This window comes from Panthera pardus, unplaced genomic scaffold (assembly GCF_024362965.1).
Source record: "Panthera pardus isolate Hobbes unplaced genomic scaffold, ASM2436296v1 HiC_scaffold_6, whole genome shotgun sequence".
NCBI classification, from domain to species: domain Eukaryota; kingdom Metazoa; phylum Chordata; class Mammalia; order Carnivora; family Felidae; genus Panthera; species Panthera pardus.
Genome location: NW_026526991.1, coordinates 61669837 through 61691103, shown reverse-complemented (window position 1 = coordinate 61691103; position 21267 = coordinate 61669837). Strand labels below are relative to the sequence as shown.

The 21267-nt window shown below is 43.7% G+C and overlaps 1 long non-coding RNA gene across 1 annotated transcript in view; it reads left to right on the top strand.

The window, feature by feature from the left end:
• Positions 1-797: 797 nt before the first annotated feature.
• Positions 798-21267, top strand: part of LOC109249211 (uncharacterized) — a 111857-nt gene continuing 91387 nt past the window's right edge. Inside the window, exon 1 of the long non-coding RNA XR_008419565.1 lies at positions 798-894. This is a non-coding gene — a long non-coding RNA (uncharacterized LOC109249211). The remainder of the gene's footprint in view (positions 895-21267) is intronic.

Sequence of the window (21267 nt, the reverse complement as noted above, 5' to 3'; positions counted from 1 at the left end):
CGAGGTGGCTGGTGGGTGCTTCTATCTTTGTTTAAAGGACTCTTGAGTGGGTTCCTTAGCTGGATCTGGGATCCCAACTCACCACAGGCTGGGCTCCACTGGCTCCCCACACTCTCCGGTCAGCTGGGACCTCCTCCATGCCCAGGACCCTGGAAAGAGTGTTTACTTCTTCTTTTTTTTAGTGTTTATTTTTGAGAAGCAGAGAGAGAAGACAAGTTGGGGAGGGGCAGAAAGAGAGGGAGACAGAGGATCCGGATGCTGAAAGCAGTGAGACCAATGCAGGGCTCCAACCCACGAACCTGAGATCATGACCCGAGTGGGTATCAGATGCTTAACCGACTGAGCCACCCAGGCACCCCAAGAGTGTTTACTTCTAAATTCACACCTAGGGGTGCCTGGGTGGCTCAGTCGTTTAAGCGTCTGACTCTTGGTTTCAGCTCAGGTCATGATCTTGCGGTTTCGTAAGTTCAAGACCCACATCAGGCTCTGTGCTGGTGGCTGGGACCCTGCTTGGGATTCTCTCTCTCCCTCTCTCTCTGCCCCTCCCCCACTCGCACTGTCTCTGTCTCTCTCAAAATAAAGAAATAAACTTAAAAAAAATTTAAATTCACATCTTGCTGCCCAGACAGGGCCCCGCTAGTCTTCCCTTGCCCACCTCTAGCTTTCCTCCTAGAAGGGGGCTGAGCCACCTTCTTCACACTTTTCACTCTTCCCAAAGCACCCCACCCCACCCCGCCTGCCTGAGCCCCGCCCCCATACCCCCTCCAGGGCCCGCCCACCCCTAAACTCAGCTCCATATCCTGACTCTGCTTGGCCAAGCTTCTTACCTCTCCCTGGGTTTAGCTTGCACTTTCTTCTCAGATGTCTCACCTCTGAGGTAGAAAAAACCCATGGGTAAGTGATTTCTCATGTTTATGGAGTTGGCAAGAACACTGGGACCGAGCCAGAGAGGAAGAAGTCTGGGCTTGGAGTGCCACTGGCTGTCCAGGCCCTGTGGGGTGTGAGCAGAGGTTATTTGCTGGTGCCCAAGCTAGACTTGGATTGGGGGTGCAGACCAGTGGCCTTGCAAGTTTGGGAAGGGCAGGTGGCTTTGCTGGGGTCAGAGTGATTGGGAGGCCAAGACTCTGTTCTCTAGACCAGAAAAGTTCTTAGCTCTGCTGAAGAAAACGAGTTAGGGGAGGTTAGTCCCTGGCGCTTCTCCTTCAGCGTCCCTTCCCACCTCTTTGCCCTGCCCTCCTTCCTGGCCTTTCCTTCCTGACCTGGTCCAGAACTTGTTTTGTTCATCTTTGTCTTTCCCACAGGGCCCAGCACATAGTATGCTTAGATGTGTTCTTTGAGGGAATGAAGGTTCTTCCACCTGGCTCTGCTGCCTCTGTCATGTTTTGTCATGCTTTCTCACTGGAGATTCTGAAAGCCTCTGTGTCATATCTTCGTGGGGCGGGGGTGTTGCCGTGGGCTTCGCAGAAGAGCAGGTCCTGTTTGGTAAGGTGGCCCACCATAAGGAGAGAGGGTCCATGGGTCTTCTTCCTCCATGCTCAAGCAGCTAGATATCTATTTTTACAGCTGTTGAAGGTATCTCCCTGCCTTTCTTATCTAATGTAAACAAGCGGTGGTGGGGATTGATTATAAGCCAAGTCAGGCTATAGGAGGAAAGATTGCTGAGTTCCACTGGGGTGTGGCTGCCTAGTGGTCTTTAAAACACTGTATGGAGTCTTGTCTGAGGTCCCAAATATATTGTAAATGAGCCAGTGCTAAATAAACCTTGCAACTTGATGGCTCTGTTCTCTCTCTTGGAATCTATCAATTTTATGTACATGATAGGCATATTTATTGATTGATAAAGGCTTGGAGGAGAAGCCTGAAATAGGACTGGCTTCCTGGGTCGCCAAGAGACATTTTGCTGTTATTGCAAAACGTATTTGCACCTCTTTAATTTCTAAGGCTCTTGGAATCTTACACTGTTCTCCACCCAGGCTCCCCCGACCCCAGTCATGTACCCTGTGGGCAGTACCCCTTTGCCAGAAGCCCAGACAACACTTATCTATGCATGACGCCGGTTTTATTGATTATATGTGGCAAGTGTTTCTTTCTAGCTTGTCTTTATCTTCCCCTCTAGCAGTTTTTGGGCACCTTTTCTCCATTATCAATTGATATGTGTTATGTGCCTCCAGAAGCAGGCTCATTTTAACCTTAGTTTAAGCAAAATCATGTGGAAAAGTGAATTTCCTTTCCAAGCATATTCCAAATTGATAAAAAATGATTTTTGGATTATATTCTTTTGGTTTATCTTTGTCCCTTTTTATTTTGTTATTGCAGAAATCACAAAGCAGACTGGGGATTGGAAACAACAAGGAAATAGGGATAAAGAGCGTCCCTTAAAAAAGTGGTGACGGAGGCTCTTTGTTGTACATTCTGATGCATGAGCTGGGGTGAGGCAGGTGGGTCTTTTTTGTTTAATTAAAAAATTTTTTTACTCTTTATTTATTTTTGAGAGAGGAAGAGAGAGAGAGAGAGACAGAGCACAAGTGGGGGAGGAACAGAGAGAGAGACACACACACAGAATCCAAAGCAGGCTCCAGGCTCTGAGCTGTCAGCACAGAGCCCAACACGGGGCTCGAACTTACCAGCTGCGAGATTATGACCTGAGCTGAAGTCGGACGCTTAACCGACTGAGCCACCCAGGTGTCCCTTTTTTGTTTAATTTTTAAAAAAGCGTCTTTAAGTAATCTCTATGCCCAATGTGGAGCTCAGACTCATGACTCCGAAATCAAGAGTCTCATGCTCTACTGACTGAGCCAGCCAGGCACCCCGAGATGGGTCTTGATGGAGGAGTCATATTGATCTATATTTGGATAAGAACTCAGGACTTTGAGACATGGTACAACTTTCATATGACGCAGACAATCTGGTATCTTTCCTACAGCAAAACAACACAAAACAAATTGACTGAACAAGGGAGATGGTGAGAGTGTGGGGCAGCTATGTGGGGCTATGACAGGAATCCAGCACAGTTTGGTGAGAGAGGACAAAGAGAAGGAGACAGTCAAGTACTTACATGGGAGGACAGAAGGATACATTTAAAGATATGAAGGGAGGGGCGCCTGGGTGGCTCAGTTGGTGAAGCATCTGACTTCGGCTCAGGTCATGATCTCATGGCTCGGGAGTTTCAGCCCCGCATCAGGCTCTGTGCTGATGGCTTGGAGCCTGGAGCCCGCTTCAGATTCTGCATTTCCCTCTCTCTCTGCCCCTTCCCTGCTTGTGCTTTCTCTCTCTCTCTCAAAAATAAATAAACAATAAAAATTAAAAAAAAATAAAGATATGAGGGAAGATAACCAGAGAGATAGTCCGCCTTTCCTAGGCCACCTTGTGTGAAGTATATGTATTGCTGAGGGTGTATATTGGGAGGAGGTGCATGGAAGAAGGAGCCGTGCGCTATGACCACTCACAACTGCTCGTCTCAAAGAGGAGACAGGGTATAGTGATAGATGGGACCACTGGATGGATTTCTAGATTCTGTACTTACCAGGAAAGGAAGGATTTGGGGGGGGGACCAGCTGTTTAGCAAAGCATCTTGGAAAAAATGAGTGTGACTCAGTACTCATTGTAGATAAAGGCTATCCCACCCTTACAGTTGTAGTTTGGAAAATAGGTGGATAGGCAGATGGATTTCCTTCTACTGTTTTTTCCTGAGGACTTTTATTAGGTGTTCTGGATTGACAGGATTTGGGGTTGAGAGAGGTTGGGAGTAGAGAATCTTAGGAAGAAGTAGAGAAGAAATTAATTTTCACTGTTAACATCAATGTATCCCATCACTTTTGAATCCCTTAATTGTGCCTCTTTGGTGGCTTCCCCCAGCTTTCTTTCTGATTCTTGTTTGGAAAATCTGGTGGTTTTTTTTTTAAGTTTATTTATTTATTTTCTTGAGAGAGAGACAGAGAGGCAGAGAGAGAATCCTGGTCAGGCTTCATGTCAGCATGGAGTCCACCATGGGGCTCAATCTCACGACCATTAGTTCATGACCGTGAGATCATGACGTGAGCCAAAATCAAGAGTTGGTCACTTAACCGACTGGGGCACCCAGGTGCCCCTGGAAAATCTAATTGTGATTCTTCCTGTGGCCCATGTAGTTTCTGAAGACCTCTAGGAGTGGAAGCTCAGGCTTGTCTCATTTGTCGAAGTTGATCATTTTGTTTTGGTGTGACAGAAGTGTTAAGAATTTCCAAAACTGGATTCTGACAGAAACGAAACCTGTAAATGAGGTCAGATTATGAATGAAGAACACCAGTTTTACCTCTGTCTTCGCAGAAGACACCTTGTTCACAACCATCTCAGAATGGTACTAGATGATATGGAGTCTATACAGCCTCTAGAGAAAGCCTGGCTGTCTGCTTGTTTACCTGAATAATGGCACAATATTACTAGTATCATGTCTGCATGTAGCAGGGAGTCCATAGATATTGAGGGAAGGAAGCAAAAATGTCTTAGTCTACATCTACATAGATTTTGGTCTGCATTTGGGTGGGTGGATTTTGTCTACATACATACATTTGGTCTGGAGTGTGTTAGTCTATGTCAGGATGGGTTTTTGCTGACTCGGAATTCAGCTTCTGCCAGAGTAGGATGGGATGGGAGAGGTGCAGTACTGGGGGCGGTAGGGTAGGAGGTAGATGAGTTGGAGGAGGTGGCTGTGTCTCCTCTTGGTCTAGTGAGAAGACAGTTTGGGGCTGCCATGCCTTCAAGTTCAAGTCTTAGTTGCCCCTAGTAATATTTACTTGCAGAATAAGGGTTTCTAGCCTCATTGAGAGAACATGAAGCAGGTTCTACCCTAAGGAATTTTTATTTTACAAAGGATTCTTCTCTCTCTCTCTTTTAAAAAGAAATTTAACGTTTATTTTATTTTGGGAGAGGGGGAGGGCCAGAGAGAGAGGGAGACACAGAATCCGAAGCAGGCTCCAGGCTCTGAGCTGTCGGCACAGAGCCCAATATGGGGCCCCAACTCATGGACCATGAGATCACTACCTGAGCTGGTCAGACTCTTAACTGACTGAGCCACCCAGGCACCCCTAGAAAGGATTCTTCTAAGTAACGTTCAAACAGAATATAGTACAAAGTATGATCATAGGTGGGAAGATGACTGGTAAGTGATCCATTTGGTGAGGTTGTTCTCAGAAGACTCCTGGGAGATAAGTTTGGATATTTATTTTCTTTAGTATGAGCTGAATTTGGTTACTTCAGCTTTCTTTCCAACCTTTCAGGGAAGCTGCCTGACCTTAACTTCTCTTTTCCCAGGGGAGAAGTAACACATTTATTACTACTGAAATGGTTTCTTTCTCTTTTCCTTTTCTGCACAGACCAAGACTGAGAATTATTATTATTATTATTATTATTATTATTATTATTATTATATTTTAGTATCTATATCTGTATTAATCTCTATAGCAAATATTTAACTGGATCTGTATAATTGAGCAAACTGGATTTACTGTTTCAAGGTGTGGTGGATTTGTGTGTGTGTGTATGTGTGTGTGTGTGTGTGTGTGTGTGTGTGTTTGGGGGCATGGAAGGAAGTCCTAAAAGATGCTCTATTAATTGGACCATGGCCCAAGGTGAAGATGTAGCTTGAACTGGGAAACAATCATACAAAATGCCAAGAAGGCACAGTTTTCCCAGGCTGACTGATGGTGTACAGAAGATACTCCCTAATCTTGCCAACACTGGAAAATGAGGTCTTTTCTACTCTAACTTTCTGTCAACTATGAAGCCATCTGGGATCTTGACATCCCCTTGCTATGACAGTTCATTTCTGATTTAGGAATAGCCTTACTGATTCATAGTTTATGTATTTTTTACTTATTTTGGCAGGTGGGGAAATATGCACAACATGCCCTTCATTGTGAATTTCCAGAGAGGGGCGTTCTCTATTTGCCACCATTGTCTTGCACTGTGTGTAAATGAATGCGTGGTGATTTGGGGGTGTGGTGGTGGTGTTAATAATTTATGGGGGAAATGTTGCTTTTGCTTAAATTCTTTTGCACAAAGAGTCTCTGTGGCGCCTAAATTTTCCAATTTGGAATTTGCCTTTGTGTTCATTTACACTTAGTTGAAATCTGATCTTCAATAGACTGAATCCAGTCTTTCTCACTTAGAAACTTTGTGTGGTTTCCATTTGCGGGACCATCCAGTTTCTCACTTTAGACCCAACCCAAGCTATAGAGAATCCATCTGTGTAGTGATTTCGACAGTACAGGGAAAATGATAGCAAATACAGCACATTCCTTTCTCTGGGAGCTTATAGTACAAGGGCATTTCATGGATCCTTCCCCATCCTCCCGAGACAAGTCCTGGTGTATACACGATTCTGTCCTTTGACTATCGTCCCACTCCTCCATTCTGCAGGCCAGCCTTAAATGTAGTTATTGCAGTTTGAGTATCGTGTCATGGTGCCTACTGCCAAAGCATTAGATGACTTATTTTCCAAATTCAGTAAAGCAGTGGAAGTAATAAAACTCTGTGTTGTCTGTCTGTTCAGATGTCACACATCAAGGGGATGACGCTGGAGCAAATTGTAAATGTCACAGATCATGCATGCACTTGGTCTCAGCCGACGTGGGTTACTTCCTTTATACTTTCACTTTGTTGCGGTGAAAGAGATTTGGACCACAGTTCTTATTTCATATCTCTGACGTTGCCAAGCTGGGCTGTAGACCCTGGGGTACTTCCTTGGTTGTGGCCAGTTAACTCTTTGTACCTCAGGCTTCAGCTGGGGAAAGAGAGGCAAGCCAAAAGCATCACCAGGCAGAAGCTGTGCTTCTCTGCTCCACCTCACCACACAACTACTCTTACCCTCTTTCCTAAAGGGGTGTTCTCCCAGTGCGAAGTTCTAGGCCACTGAGTTATGCCACTGGATAGTAATGAGGAGAGAGCAGGGGCAAGGAAGAGCATGCTGGAGAGATCAGATATCTATCTATAAGTGTGGCCAGAGAAGCTTCTGGAAGGAGGGTCATGCTGAACAGGGTTTGGAAAGAGCGTGTTCTAGGCAGAGAGGGAGAGTCTATGAGGGCTGATGTTAATGCCAGCAAGATGTGCATGTGTGGGGAAAGATTTGTCCTGGTCAAGCAGAGAGACACAGAAGGTTAGTAGTAAGAGTAAATGGCAGAAGAACACTGAAAAGGAAGCCTTGGAAATACAATCTTAGAAGTTTGGATTTAACAGAGAGCAGGATACTGCAGGTCTAGTTGTGGTGGTGGTGGGGAGGGGAGGGGGGGAGACACACACACACACACACACACACACAGAGAGAGAGAGAGAGAGAGAGAGAGAGAGAGAGAGAGAGAGAGAATCTTTGTAAGACTTGAAGAAAGTGTCATTTTCCAGAAGGAGGGTAGAGGGCACTCACACTTCAGTTATCTGCTGCAATGCAGTAGTGAGGAAGAATGTGATTTAGGGCTTTATCCTGCTTCAAGGAAGGGCAGCACTCTCTGATGGCTGCTGGGTGAATCTGAGTGAGAGCCCAGAGGATGTGATTGTTCAGAGTTACCAATTTTATGGACCAGGAGGGAGGACCAGAGACTACGGCAGGAGGCTGGCCCTGGATATACAGTATTCGTGAACTGTAGGAACCTAGTAGATGGAGGTCTAGTGTAGACAAGGTGTGCTAAGTGCCTAAGTGACTTCATGTCAGCTGAATTGAATTGAAGGCTGGTTGGTGATCCCCAAATATCTGAAACCAATGATTTCAGTTGGAATTCCTCAGATTTAATCCAAATTTTTATGCAATTTCCCCCAATAAAGTCAGGATCCTTAGAGGCTGCTTTGTCAATGGTCTTGTTTTTGGACATATTCAGGGTTTTCCTCCTTTTGAAACTAAAATAGAAAGGCAATCCTTTACCTTCTTTTTTGATCTTCCTATACTAATAGCATGTTCAGAATACCGATTATTCCTTATCTTAAGTCCATATTCTTTAACAACTTGAAAAAAATAATGAGGAGATACAAAAATAGACAAAGAGGTCCATATCGATGTCTGATGTCCATCAGTCTTCGTGCTTATTTCCAAGGATGATTAATAAATACTAACAATGCTCTAGGTGCTGTGAGCTCAGAGCTGGTCACAGACATGGGTCACAATGGGGAAGGCTGGTGCTCATTTTTTATATTCTACTCGGTCAGGTGTCTGGTTATCAACAACCACCAAATCAGAATATCAACCTGACACAGCTGAAGTCCTTTTCCCCAGCATCACCGTGAAGTTTTAGCTCTGCAATGGGGGAATCGTATTTTGGAAGTGACTGGTGAGCTGACATTTTTCTGGTACTGGGTTCCTCTGGGTTAAGGATAAAGAGGAGATTGCCATTTTCTGGCAACCATTCCCAGTCTGCTCCTGACTGGGGGCCAAGTCTGGGGAGCAAATGGCCAAGTGAATTAGGAAGCTTGAAAAGATGTTTTGTTAAACCATCCTCATTAAATTGGCACCGTCTGCCTTACTACTCTCTTTTGTCCCAGTTGGGGCTGTCCTTTGTGACAGATGTTTCCTAACGGTGTGTGCCAGCAACATCTGGAAGGCTTGGGTGATGGCTGAGGTTTGGGAAGGCCAAAACTGGAGGTTTTTAGGCTTTCAGGGAAATTGCAACCATCTTCCTGCTATTGGGTTCCCATTAAAAAAAATACCTGCTCCCCACCCCCTTCTTCCTTTATGCGATGAGAATGAAAGTTTCATTACCTTCTCTAGCATTTCCTAACCTCACTGAATATGTTTTTTTTTTATTCTCAAGAATGAGGTAGTGACTAGAAAATATTTGGAATAGGACAATGAAAGAGTAAAACGATGAAAGAAGTCTCAGGAGGGTGACTTATATTTGGCATCTAGAGATCTATTATCCTATATTTCTACTAAAAGCCAAGCTAAAGGAGGTGGGTTAAAGTTGTGGGTAGGAATTATAATTAGCTGTAAAATTATATCTGGGAACTATTGGGATGGCTATGGGGATGTTTGGAATCTTTCCTGACATCTAAAAATATAGTCTGGAGACATTTTGGCGCTAGATTGGGTTAAGATTTTCCTTTTTTTTTTTTTTAAAGTAAACTCTACACCCAATGTGGGGCTTGAACTCAAGACCCTGAGATTAAGAGTTGGATGCTGTACTGACTGAGCCAGCCAGGTACCTGCTCCCTTCCCCAGTCGATTGGATTAGGATTTTAGCAGGACATGGTTTATTTATTTATTTATTAAAAAAAAATTTTTTTTTTAACGTTTATTTTTATTTTTGAGACAGAGAGAGACAGAGCATGAACGGGGGAGGGTCAGAGAGAGGGAGACGCAGAATCTGAAACAGGCTCCAGGCTCTGAGCTGTCAGCACAGAGCCTGACGCGGAGCTTGAACTCACGGACCGCGAGATCGTGACCTGAGCCGAAGTCGGCCGCTTAACCGACTGAGCCACCCAGGCGCCCCAGCAGGACATGGTTTAGATGGAGCTTTCAGATTTAATGATTCCTCCACTTCTAGCTCTGGCCCATCAGTATCTATTTGAGATGAAAGGGAAGACATTGGCAGAGGGTGACCTAGACACAAAGATAAGAACTGGCTCAAACACTCCTTTAAAAGCCATGCTGCAGTCTTGACCCTTTATGGAGGCAAGGTGCCACGGTAGAAAGAACATGGTCTTTGAAGTAACAAGGAACCAAGTTAAAATTCCAGCTCTTCTTTTTACTGGCTGTATGAGCTTAGGATAGTTGTCTCACTTCTCAGTCTTTAAAGTTGGAATAATAACACTTATTTCATTGGGTTGTTATGGGGGTTAAATGAAGGAACATATGTGCATTACAGCTTAACAAATTCTGATTCTCCTTCACCCCTTTCTCCATGTATCCCTAATTCTTTCATATATATCTGGTCCCCCTATTTGCCTGATATAATTTTTCTCTGCTTCCAGCCTCTGCACATGTTCCCCCCATGCCTCTTACAGTTCAAGCCTAGGGCCCTGATTTATTAATTTGTGTTAGTCCCACAAAATGACAATAACAGTATGTAGTTTTTATAACCGTACTAACATGAGCCAAGGTTGTGGTTTCTTTCCAGGCATTTTTGCTTGCTGACAATTTTGGTTGTAAATCAAAGACAAAGGAGTTCTATCTTCCCACCCACTCCTCTGATCTAAAGTTCCTGATTTGGGCTAGATCATTCTGGGTGGGATTTTGTTGCAACCAAAAGTGATGGCAAGCTTGTTTATAAAGGCCATTCAGGGAATAAGAATCCGTAACTTTTACTACTGGGACATTTTTGTTTTCTTCCTAACTTTTTGGTTTGAAAAATATCAAACCTATAGACAGTTGCAGGAATAGTGTAATTAACACCCATTTATCTTTCACCAGGATTGATTGTTAATATTTTTCTACATTTGCATGCTCTCTCCAGTGCTCCTGTGTGTGTGTGTGTGTGTGTGTATGAAATATGGTCCATAGTTTACTAACTGTCCAATTTTTTTAATAGTAAAATGTTTCTCCCTGATCCAGGTCCAATCCAAGGTTTTGCATTGCATCTCATTGTTGTGTCTCTCTCTTTTAAAAAATATTTTATTTATTTTTGAGATAGAGAGAGACAGAGTGTGAGCAGGAGAGGGGCAGAGAAAAAGGGAGACACATAATCCGAAGCGGACTCCACAGTCTGAGCTGTCAGTACAGAGCCTGACATGGGGTTTGAACTGTGAACCACGAGATTGTGACCTGAGCTGAAGTCGGACACTCAACCCACTGAGCCACCCAGGCACCCCTGTGTCTCTTTATTCTCCATTAATCTGCGACAGTTCCTCAGGCTGTCATTCCTGACACTGACAGTTTTGAACAGTTTTATAGAAAGTTAACTTTCTGTAGAAGGTTGTTTTGTAGACTGATCATTAAAATTTTTTTTAAATTTTTATTTATTTTTGAGAGAGAGAGTGTGCATGAGCAGAGGAGAGGGAAGGGGCAGAAAGAGAGGGGGAGAGAGGATCTGAAGCAGGAACTGCACTGATAGCAGAGAGCCCGAGGCAGGGCTCGAACTCATGAACCATGAGATCATGACCTGAGCCAAAGTCAGCCACTTAAATGACTGAGCCACCCAGGTGCCCCTAGACTGATCATTTTTATCATTAGATTCAGGTTACACATTTTGGGCAGTAATATTATATAAGAACATTCTTAAAGACAAGGGGTGCCATGTAAGCAGGGAGCATGTTTTCTTCCTTCCCATTGTGTTTGTAAGATCAAGCACAAGGACTTAGAAGGTGTCCTTCTAAGAAGGTGCTTACTGTTGAATGAATGAATGAATGAATGAATGAATGAATGAATGACCAAAGACTTTTACTGCTACCTAGGTCTATTATTTTTCTACTTGAGGAGAGGAGGAAGAGCAGCCTTCTCCTATATCCTGTTCCCATTTTTATTAGACATGTTTGAAGGCTTAAAGGGAACCTAAGACCTCTGTAATGAGCCCATAGAGAAGGGAAATGAGGTGGGGACTATGATGTGAGGCAAGCTGTGGAGTCTCTTTACCCTGGGGGTGGGTGGTGATCATACTATGTTGAGACTGGACGGTGAATAAGGTGGTCGTCAGATGGAAAGAAACACAGCATGCAGAACCTAAGAGTACATGGTCTGTTTCCTTGCTGAGAGAAATTAGTTATTTAGGGTTCCAGATTTTATTATACTTCCCTCCCCTAACTCCCATTTGAATCCTAAGAATGGCCTGGTGAAAATTGATTTCTGTCCCTCCTCCTTTCGCAGTGGGGACAACCCCATATTTCTCTCCTTCTCTACCCTCCATCTCCCCCCTCCCCACCCACACAAGTGTGTATTTTCTAACATTTATAAACGGTGGTTGGGCGGCCATTCTCTCCGGATTATTTATTGTTGAGAAAATCTATAACTCCTTGGACTTCTCATTTTGATGTAGAAGCTTTCATCCCTGTCGCCTGGGGGAAGTGAGGTTATGAGAGGTACTCTTTGCCTCTCAGAAATGTGTTTTCAGGCTTCCCTTTGGGGCCCTTTCTCTCTCCAGCTCTGATCATCTCAGACATTTCTGACAGTCCTTCCTGAGGCATCTGGGGCTTGGGACTGGATTCATCTATTTAATTCTGCAAGGCTTCCGAGTGCCTGATGCACATGGTTCCTGCCCCCTTTCTGAGAGTCTACCTACCCCTGTCTTTGCAACCCCTTATTTCACCAGGTTCCAGAAAAAGGGCCCTTTGTATCCATGTCAGCTCTTGATTATCCAGTCATGGTGGGAATAACCTAAAATAGTGAATGATACTAAAATGACTTTTGTTTGATTTTTAAGTGATCAAATCCTGCCTAGAGATAATCCATAAAGTGAACAGCTTCAATGAAAGCAATCTATCATGTTACGCTCCCATGGTTGACTCTATGGCATCTCTTCTTTGGCATCTCGAGAGGGAGGCAGATGCAAGAATGCAGCTTGTTCAGCCCTCACTGTGTTGTTAGACGCGCTGGACATCTAACAACGTCTATTGAGAGTTCTGCAGAAACCGTCTCCATGTCTTGTTTTCGAACTCTGGAGGAGGCCTTTCCTTAGTTTGAGAACCAAATGCTTAGTTCAAAGAACATGAAAATAAGTAGGCAACATATAAAACTATCACTTTTTCTAGGGTTTCCATCACACCCAGAGTAAAAGCCAAAGTCCTCACAGTGACTCTCAGACCCTAAGTGAAGAATCTGGCTTCCTACTTTCTCTCTGACCTCATCCCCTACCTCTTCCCACTCACTCACTCCATCTTGGCCCCACAGGCCTCCTTGTTATTCCCCCCAGATCGCCAAGTATCACTTCACACCCATGAGGATGGCTGCTATTAAAGAAACAGAAAATAATGAGTGTTGGCGAGGATGTGGAGATATTGGGACGTTTGTGCACTGTTGGTGGGAATGTAAAATGGCGCAGCCGCTGTGGAACACAGCATGATGGTTTCTCAAAAAATTAGATATACAATTACAGTATGATCCAGCAATCCCACTTCTAGGTATATATCCCAAAGAATTGAAAGCAGAGACTCAAAAAGATATCTGTACTCCCATATTCCTAACAGCATTGTTCACAATAGCCAAAAGGCGAAACCCACATACTCATCAATGGATGAACAGATAAACAAGATGTAGTATATACATACAACGGAATATTATTCAGCCTTAAAAAGGAAGGACAATCAGATACATGCTACAACATGGATGAACCTTGAAGGCCTTATGCTAAGTGAACTAAGCTGGTCACAAAAGGACACTATTGTATGATTCCACTTATATGAGGTACCTAGAGTAGTTGAATTCATAGAGACAGAAAGTAGCATGGTGGTTGCCAGGGTCTGGGGGGAGAGAAGGATGGGGAGTTACTGTTTAATGGGTACAGAGTTTCAGCTTAGGAAGATGAACAAGTTCTGGAGATGGATGGTGATGATAGTTGCACAACAGTGTAAATGTGAGGCTGTCTTGGACCACCCTTTTCATTTTATTTATTTATTTATAAAAGTTTATTTATTTATTAGTAATCTCTACACCCAGAGTGGGGCTCAATTCACAACCCTGAGACCAAGAGTCACGTGCTCCTCTGATACTCCCCTGACTGAGCCAGCCAGGAGCCCCTGGACCACCCATTAATTTTTTTTATGTTTTTTTTTGAGAGAGAGACAGAGTGTGGGTGGGGGAGGGGAAAAGAGAGAGGGAGACACAGAATCCAAAGCAGGCTCCAGGCTCCGAACTGTCAGCAGAGACCCTGATGCAGGGCTCGAACCCATGAATCATGAGATCCTGACCTGAGCCAAAGTTGGATGCTTAATGGACTGAGCCACCCAGGCGCCCTAAGGATCACCCATTTTATTTTATTTTTTTAAAATTTCTTTTAACGTTTATTTATTTTTGAGACAGGGAGAGACAGCATGAACGAGGGAGGGTCAGAGAGAGAGGGAGACACAGAATCTGAAACGGGCTCCAGGCTCTGAGCTGTCAGCACAGAGCCTGACGCGGGGCTGGAACTCATGGACCACAAGATCATGACCTGAGACGAAGTCGGAGACCTAACCGACTGAGCCACCCAGGCGCCCCAAGGATCACCCATTTTAAAATCCCAACACACGTCCTGAGCACATCTGAACTTTTTCTTGCTTTACTTTTCTCTGCAGCACTGATCGCAAATCCAACACAATATATATTCTTATTACTTATTTGTTTATTGTCTGCTTCCTCCTACAGAAATGTAAGCATCTTGAGTGGAGGGATTTTTGTGTTTTTCTTTGCTTTATAGCAGTGTTGAATAACTGGGGACCAGTATATTTGTTGAATAAATAAATGAATGACCATGGTTAGACATACACTTCTAGAGAAGGCACAGACAGAAAGAGAAAATGGGAAAATCCCATTTTTCATTTCATTTTGTTAACTAAGTTCTACGTTTGGCTATGAGACTTGCCCGTGTTCATGGTGGCTTTTGCTCTGTTTACTTTTTCGTATGTATTCTGAACTGTTTCCACTTTGGAAGTGTTTGTGTTCCACATACACCACACTTACTATTTAAGGTTGTTGCCCTGAACTCAGAGCCTCTACTCTTGTATTCCTGATTGCTCCCCACCTCCCAGAGTTGCAGGGATGTTTGAATTAGGACTTGGGAAACTCTGGGAAGCTTAGCTATCCAGGAGACTTTACACTTGTTTGTTTCAGAGCCACTGGTTTGAATGGCTCGGGACTTTTCATTCTCCTGAAATTTTAAGGTGGAGGAGAGAATTTATATAATTTGGGTTCAGGAAGAAGCTATGCTTGGATGGAAAGAGATTAATATCATCTCTGGAGATGTTGCGTTTCAAGTCCACTTCTCTGAAATTTTGAGAACCTTTGAGAAAATAATTATTTAATAGCCTCATTAGCCTTCCTCCCAAGTCTTTATCAAACTTCTATCCAAACTGTGTTTGAAGCTCTACAGGAGGAGCCACAGGGCCAGCTTCCTGATTGGTAGGGGTAGTAACACCCAACAATAGGCAGTGGAACTTAACTGCCTTGGAAAAATGTTTTGAAAAGGAAAGGTCCAGAGTGAGGGCAGTACCCTTCTTAGAGACAGAGGAGTGAACACAGTGACCTCCAGGATGGAGGAGAGTGGGTGGGGCTGGCTGGGAAAGCAAGACAGCCTGCAATTTAGTGGGTGGATTGTTGGATTTGACAGGAGTTCTTCTTGGCGACTTGGGATGGAACTTTTGTTTTGGAGTTTGGAATGAGCTCAGAGACTGAGAGAAACACAGGGAGGAGGAGGGAGAGAAGCGGGGAGCCGGGGGGCATTATGGAATTCATACAAGCTGGCTTCATGTTCCCTGGCCTCTCTCTGCATTTCTTTAAGTACCTCCCCTGCGCCAAGCACCTCCTTTGGGAGAGACTGTTTCCTAATTAAACTGAGATTCACAGGCCCAGGGCCCTCATTAGGAAATGTCCTCAGGAAATGCTCTTGAAATAGATGAGTGTGCATGTTCTAGTTGTTCTAGTCTCCTGTTTCCACCTCTGTTTGGCCCTTTCTCTCTTTCCAAAAAAGAAAAAAAAAATGAAAAAAACCTTACTTCTAGGAATCTCAAGATATAGCAACCAATCAATACACTATATGTACATTTCCTCTGTCTTAAATGCCTCTTTTGGTTTCTTGGTACAATTATGAGCAGATCCTTGTTTTGGGTAGTGATGGCTGGGGATAGGAGTGTGGAATTCAGAAGGAGGAGGTATATGAATCCTGGCCCTGCCCTCTGGAAGCTTTTGGACTGTAAAAGAATTTAAGTGACACACCCAGGACTCCACCAGAAAGGGGAAATTAGTTTCAGCTGAACATCAGGATCAGCTGTAAGTGCTGGTGACAAGGGGAGGAAGGTTGGAAATGGGGGATTAGTCAGAATGGCTTAGGAATGGCTTCCTAGATGTGGGGGGAAAAGTTGTAGAATAGAGTTAAAAAGAGCTGGAGGGTCAAGACTGGAAGAAAGGAGTGAGGAGGGCATCCCTGGCAGGGCAGGTAACTTACCCAGGCCAAAGGCTCATCCCAGGAAGGGTAAATCAGGATATGAGGAGCTGAGTGAGGAAGGAGGTGATGGGCCTGAGGGTAGGGGGAGAATTAGGGCAGAGCTCTGGCAGCTGGGTCAGAGAGTCTGGACTGAATATAAACTTTTGGAATGATTGCAGATTATTACAAGAGAAAGGGTATTTCTGAACATGACGTTTGAGGACGATGTTCCTCTGTATTGGTATAAGCTGGATTGCAAGGAGACTTGCTTAGGATTCCCAATCATGGGTTTGCTTCTTCTTCTACAAGTTTGGTTGTTCATTTGTTTGTTCTGCTTGCTTCTGTTTGAGTCATAAGATATGATTATTTAACTTCCATGTGTTTTGTTCTTTGGGTTGCTTCTCTGGTATCTTCGTACTTCGTCTGTAGCCCACTTTCACTCATCTTCAGTAAAAGTGGGAAGAGCCCAAGGACCATCCTGCATAACAAAGTGGAGGGAAACAGAAATGATCAAAAGCATGTATGACCCTGCCATTCAGGTGGTCCTCCTTTGAGATTCTTGCTCGGGGCCCATGGCTGAACTTCAGGAGAGTGTAGGACATTTTTTTGAGAAGGGCAACGTCAAGGGAGTCTGTGATTCAACAAACGTTAAGAACCACTGTTGTGTCTTTGTTGGGAGGTAGGTGGCTGAGGATGGTTCCCCAGAGAGAGAAACATGGTACAAGCATCCCTAGGGCCAACCACAGGAACGTCCAGAGACAGTTGAAGGAGCTGAGGGAGAAAGAGAAATTGGGAAAAGAGACATGGGTTTAGGGGAACTGGTAAGAAGAGTGCCCCATCCTCCCCTGTTCTCCACCCTCTTTCTAGCAGGTATTCCTTCCCTATTTTCTCCATGTTCTGATGATGGCAGGACTCTGGTTCCCCTTCAGTTTAAATATATTGAGTGTCTGCTGTTTATCAATCTATGTACCAGGTCCTCTCACAACAGTACGTCATGCATTTCCTTTGTTGAACCTGAAGTGCACAGAGTGGAATCAATCCCTTCCTCCATCATGGCATGTTGGCTCCATCCCTTTCTGTAAGGCCCCTTTTCGATTCATTTTCTTCTTTCCTTTCTCTGTTCCCATCTCCCCTCCTCACTGGGGGCACTTGTGTAGTGTCTTTAACAAATGCTCCTCCAATCTGTGCTCTATATGTGTATTTAGATACATTCATCCACTCAACAACCACACAGTGCCAACTGTGTCAGGCACAGTCATAGTTGCAGGGAATGCAACCAGGAGCAAAATAATAAAAAAAAGTCCTGTTTTCATGGAGCTTACATTCTTTTGGAGTGAGACAAATCATGAACAAATAAATAAGTCAAACATGTAGTACCTCAAATAGTGATAAGCCCTATGGGAAAAAAAAAAAAAGCAGGGCAAGGGGATAAGATATGTTGAGGGGGATCAGGACCAGACTGCAGTTTTATATGGGGTGATTAAGGAAGGCGTTGCAACAAAGGTGCTATTTCAACAAACACAGTTAAGGAAGAAACTGCGTGGATATCTGGGGTAGAAGTGGTCCAGTTAGAGGGGACAGCAAGTACAAAGGCCCTGAGGTAGGGTCTTGTCTGGTATGTTAGGAGACCAGAATGGTTAGAAGGTCAGTGGCTAGAGAAAAATGAGTGGGAAGAGAGAGAGACAGAAGGCTGAGAGGTAGCTGGGTGAGTGACAAATACTGTAGGACTTTGTGATGAACATGCTTACATGGGTCTCCTCATGGACTCAGCAGAGAGTTTCCTTGGGGTATGTACCTAGGAGAGGGATTGTGGGGTTGGAGGGGGTGTGCACTCTTAATTCCACTAAGATTATGCCTCAAGATGGTGGCACCAGTTATACTCCCACCAGCAGTGTGTGGTAGTCTGTATCTTCTCATAGACTTCTCATGATGATCCAGTAAGGGAAGTCAAGTAAAGTTCCTTATGGAGGAGGAAACTGAGGCTTAGAGAGATTAAGCAAATTACTCTAGTTACATAGCCAAGTGGAAGAGCCAGGACTCAAATTCAAAAGTTTTGACATAATGTTCTTTGCTCTTACCACTACTGTACCCAGCACTGACTCTTTCAGAAATAAGATGAGGCATCTGTAGACAAAGATATTATTATTATTATTAATTAAAAAATGTTTATTTATTTATTTTGAGAGAGTGCAAGAGAGCATGTGAGTGGAGGAGGGGCAGAGAGAGAGAGAGGGAGAGAGATAATCCTAAACAGGCTCTGAGTTGCCAGTGCTCTATTCGGGGCTCGAACTCGTGAACTGAGAGATCATGGACCTGAGTCAAAATGAAGAGTCAGCTTAACCGACTGAGCCACTCAGGGGCCTTCCAGAGATATTATTGTTATTATTATTATTATTATTATTATTATTATTTTTTAAATTTTTTATTATTATTTTGCATTTTTCTTTTCTTTCTTTTTTTTAAACTCTACTCTATTTTTCTAATTAAAATAAAAAAAAATTTAAGTAGGCTCCACACTCAACATGGAGCTTGAACTCATGACCCCAAGTTCAAGAATCATACACTCTACCCATTGAGCCAGCCAGGTGTCCCAAGACTTGCATTTTTCAATGCCTGGTCTAACTCAGTCAGCCTAGGACCCCAAAGTGTTTAGCACTAGCATGTATGTGGGTGTCTAATTAGAGTCCTTAGAATTTCAAGGTGAAATATATGGATTAAGACTGTTTTCATTTTATCATGAAGGCTAGCTAACAGTTTGAATTTTAGTGCATGATTTTGATGCTAGACATTTATAAAGATTAATTGATTTTCAAAGTTTGGGGACTTTGGATCAGATTTTAATATTAAATATTAAGTAGATTATATTACATGTATATTGTTGGCTAGGCACCAAGATAAGTACTTTCCAAGCATCATGTCACTTACTCCTGACAACAACTCTGTGAGGTGATTACTTTTACTCCCACTGAGGGGTGAACTCATTTGTCCAGAGTCACCCAGCTATGAGGTTGAGTTGAGTTTTGAACCTGAACAATTTACCTGCAGAGCCTTTATTCTTAACTACTAAACTGTGCTGCCTTCCTGTGAAGGAAGCTTTTAGAATCTCTTCCCTTTGAACTCTTAAAAACTGAGAATGAACTGAAGGTTGATGGGGGGTGGGAGGGAGGGGAAAGTGGGTGATGGGCATTGAGGAGGGCACCTGTTGGGATGAGCACTGGGTGTTGTATGGAAACCAACTTGACAATAAATTTCATATTAAAAAAATAAAAAAATAAAAGGGAAATGCTATGTATACTAACAGTGAAAAATTTAAAAAAATCTATGAGGCTAATAAAAGGAGGGATGACTATTTAAATAAATTACTATTACACACTTGGAAAAAAAAAGAATCTCTTCCCTTTGAAACTGAGGACAGCTTCCTGTCAAGTGGGGTGGTTTAGAGCAGTCATGGGAAGTGAGGGGCTAGGTGGACAGGAATATCCAGAGGGAGAGGATCTGAAGTTTGAAAATGTTTCCCAGTTGTCTTCATTATGTCTCCCTCTGTCCCTGAAGTGAGAACCTCTGCCCTAGGCATCCTACCTGGGTTAGAGATTCTGAACGTGATGCCTTCAAAAAAAAGGAGGACTTCTCTAACTGGGTGTGGGTGGTTCATTGCCTGTAACCCAAGGCAGCCTGATATTTTTAAAACAAGTGTCCTCAAAGGCAGACAATGTTTTATCACCTATGTATGGCTTATACCTGCCATGAATGATCTGTGGTCAAGGTTTTATCACAGTTGGTTTTCCCTTCACACTTTTCATTTTGATTGCCTTCTACAAGGAGGGTAATGCCATTTATATATTTACCTGGGCCAGGTTTATAAGGTTGCTTGGTTGCAAGGTATGTATCTCAAAGTCAAGTAGATAGGATATTCTGGATTATGTGCTCTTGCAGGTTTCTCTTCTCTGTGTGTACATTTGTTCAACAAATATTTATTAAGCACCTAACTCACAGTTAGGAGGAGGAGGAGAAGGAGGAGCAGGAGGAGGAGGAGGAGGAGGAGGAGGAGGAGGAGGAGGAGGAGAAGGAGACAGGTAGTTGAACTGGAATTTTGATATATTAGGATAAGTGACAAATGAGGTAAGCCCGGGTGCTATGACAGTACACAGAAAGGGCAGCATAAGGGTCAGGGAAGCCTTCCTGGGGAAGCAACTTCTGAGCTGGGAATTGAAAGATAAGGAGGGCTTAGCTAATGAAGGGGGCAAAGAGGGCATTAGAAGCAAGGGAACAGAATGAGTGTAGAATTTCGCAGCTGGAACATGAACTGTGCAGGGGATGAAGCTAGAGGAATAAAAACAGGTCAGGTTATGAAGGAAGGGCAGTAGGGAATCACTGAAGGGTTTGAAGCCTGGGGGTGGGGTGGGGACACCTCAATCACATTTATAGTGTATAAAGGTTCCGTGAGTTAAGAATAGACCTCCTTGTCTATCTCGTATGCTTGTTAGTAAATCAGAACATCGGAACTGGTGGGTGGCAAATAAGGAATCTTGATGGATTTGTAGATGGAAGGGCTGACCCAATAATCTAAGGGTTCCTTTTGATAATCTTTAGAGAAGAATTTTCAAATTTGACTTGATCCTTTTGTCTTTGAAACCCCCTGACAATACTCCCTAAAATTCTTTCAAAACCAAAGCCTGAGTAGGGAGGAGAATGGGGGCTGTGTGACTTTGTTTTCTCTGTTCTCCACTACTCATTTCCGGGGCATTGCTGTGAATTGTTCATCCAAAGCCTTGCTCCCCATGAGGAGGGGACCATTTGAATAGCAGCAGGGGAGTAGAGGAAGGAGGAACCACACGCCGGGTTCGTTCATTAAGAAAATATATTTGGCATATTCAGACAATGGTTTGAGCGAGTTAAAAATAACTCCTCGTGAAAAATTAATAGGGAGTTATAAGTGAGTGTTTTAATACAAGCTCACAGAGCAGGGCAGATTCTCCAGGTGGCTGGCGGCTGACATCACGGATGTGTTTATAGAGCACGGGGTGGCCAGAGAGGAGAGTCGTCTGCAGAAGTGAGCTCACCTTCTCTCCCGGAACCCAGAGAGGGAGGAGACAGAAAGAATTGTTTTGGTTGTGAGCTACTGAGCTAGGTGACTTATTTCTTTCTCCTTACCCATCACACTCTCATAACTGTGGACATAAAAATTGTAGTGAATTTTGCCTGGTTGCTTTGGGTGAAGTATATTGAATGTCAGAATTCATAAAATGGCCTTTCTGGTTCTTCT